We start from the raw sequence: 2,642 nt of genomic DNA on the forward strand, positions 1-2,642 counted from the left end.
GAGTGCAATGGCGCGATCTCGGCTCACCGCAACCTCCGCCTCCTGGGCTCAGGCAATTCTCCTGCCTCAGCCTCCTGAGTAGCTGGGATTACAGGCACACGCCACCATGCCCAGCTGATTTTTTGTATTTTTAGTAGAGACGGGGTTTCACCATGTTGACCAGGATGGTCTCAATCTCTTGACCTCGTGATCCACCCGCCTCGGCCTCCCACAATGCTGGGATTACAGGCGTGAGCCACCGCGCCCGGCCTGATTTTTTAAAAATAATATTTGTGCCACTGAGCCGGGCACGGTGGCTCACGTCTGAAATCCAAGCACTTTGGGAGGCCGAGGCGGGCAGATCACGAGGTCAGAAGTTCGAAACCAGCCTGACCAACATGGTGAAACCGGTTCTACTAAATCAACAAAACAATTAGCTGGGCGTGGTGGCGCACGCCTATAATCCCAGCTACCTGGGAGGCTGAGGCAGGAGAACTGCTTGAACCCGGGAGGTGCCACTGTACTCCAGCCTGGCGACGGGTCAAGACTCTATCTAAAATATCTATATATATATTCGTGCCACTGAAGTGCTGGTCTGCCCTTCCCCTCCGCAAGCTTGTTAGGAGGCTGCAATGTTGGGAGACTCCAGCCCTGCCCTCGATTCAAATTCAGCTCTGAAATACTCTTCAATGTCCCTGGGCAAATTACCCAACCTCCCAGGGCCTCAGTTTCCTCCTCTGTAAAATGGGTAAGAGCAGTACCCCATCGTCCGTGACAGCTGTGACACGCGCAGCATGATGCCAGCCAGCAGCAAGGGCTGCTGGGGTTGTGCTCCACCTCCCTCCCCCTGAAGCGGGCGTGTTCTCCCGGCTGGTTGGCCCGCAGGCTTCTCCGACCTTTCTCTGCTGGCTTCATTTCATGGCTGAGCCTCTGCTCTGACTGCAGCTCCGTGCTGGCAGGTGCTTTTTCTCTCAGGAGAGGGCTGCCAGTCTCCTTGCATGGCTGTGTACTTTCAGTGCAGGCTTCGGTGTGGCCTGGTTCCTGGGTGGCCAGTGAGGTGCCCTTGTACCCATTTTGTAAGATTCCTGCTCCTTTGATCTCTTGCCCTGAGGTCAGAGGTCAGAAAACAGTCCTCTGAGGCCAGTACCTCCCAACTTGTTCACGTGACACGACACATGATGCCATGCAAAATATGTGGGCAGCTACCTGGGGCACATGGACCAGGCTGACTGAGGCTGGCATCGGCTGCCCTGGTGTCTGCTTGGGGAAGGAGGGGACCTAAAGCCCATTTCAGGTACACTCGTGGGCAGTGCTCTCTAAGGGGCCCTGGTGGCCTGGCCACAGGGGACAGGTGGCCACACTGCTTCTGACAGCTGCCTCATTAGGCTTGCTGAGTGCTCTCAGGACACCCCAGCAGGGCCCATCTCCCTGGCCTTGACCGTTTTAGAGGGAAGGAATCATTTCTTTTTTTCGTTTTTTTTTTCTTTTGAGACAGAGTCTCACTCTGTCACCCAGCCTGGAGTGCAGTGGCACAATCTCAGCTCACTGCAACCTCCATCTCCCAGGTTCAAGCGATTCTCATGCCTCAGCCTCCTGAGTCTTGCTCTTGTTGCCCAGGCTAGAGTGCAATGGCATGATCTCGGCTCACTGCAACCTCCGCCTCCTGGGTTCAAGCAATTCTCCTGCCTCAGCCTCCTGAGTAGCTGGAATGACAGGCACGCGCCACCATGCCTGGCTAATTTTTGTATTTTTAATACAGATGGGGTTTCACCATGTTGGCCAGGATGGTCTCGATCTCCTGACCTCGTGATCCGCCTGCCTCTGCCTCCCAAAGTGCTGGGATTACAGGCGTGAGCCAACAAGCCTGGCCGAGAATGAATCATTTCTAAGTAGTGCTCTAGGAAGATTATTTTCTAGGGAAGCAACAGGGCTTTGGCTGGCTGTGGCAGTCGGTCCCCAATTCGAGCCACATACATTCTTTAGGGGAAAGAGACTCCCGCAGCGCCCCACCCCTACTCCTGCCCAATGCTGATGTCAGTTATTTTCGTGATGTCAGGAATCCATTCCTTCTTACAGCTCCTATGCAAACATCAATCCAAGGTGAATAGGCAATACATGACTTGAAGGTCAAAACTACATGGAAAAATACAAATAAAACAATCTTGCTTCGACCTCCATTCTTTCTATGGAGGTCCCTCTCCACACCCAAGTACAAATTTTTATTGGATCTGATTTATCCTTCTAGTGTTTCCTTTTGCCAAAAGAAAAAAATCTGTAGATATATACACATACAAGCATATATGTTTATCTGTATTTTTATACTCTCTATTTTATTTTATTTTATTTATTTTATTTTTGAGATGGAGTCTCACTCCTGTCACCCAGGCTGGAGTGCAGTGGCGTGATCTTGGCTCACTGCAACCCCCACCTCCCAGGTTCAAGCAATCCTCCTGCCTCAGCCTCTGGAGTAGCTGGGATTACAAGTTTACGCCATCAGGCCCAACTAATTTTGGTATTTTTAGTAGAGTCAGAGTTTTGCCATGTTGGCCAGACTGGTCTCAAACTCCTAACCTCAGGTGATCCACCTGCCTTGGCCTCCCAAAGTGCTGGGGTTACAGGCCTGGCTGCACCTGGCCCTATACTTCCTTTTTTTTTTTTTTTTT

This window comes from Cebus imitator, unplaced genomic scaffold (assembly GCF_001604975.1).
Source record: "Cebus imitator isolate Cc_AM_T3 unplaced genomic scaffold, Cebus_imitator-1.0 Scaffold348, whole genome shotgun sequence".
Lineage (NCBI taxonomy): Eukaryota > Metazoa > Chordata > Mammalia > Primates > Cebidae > Cebus > Cebus imitator.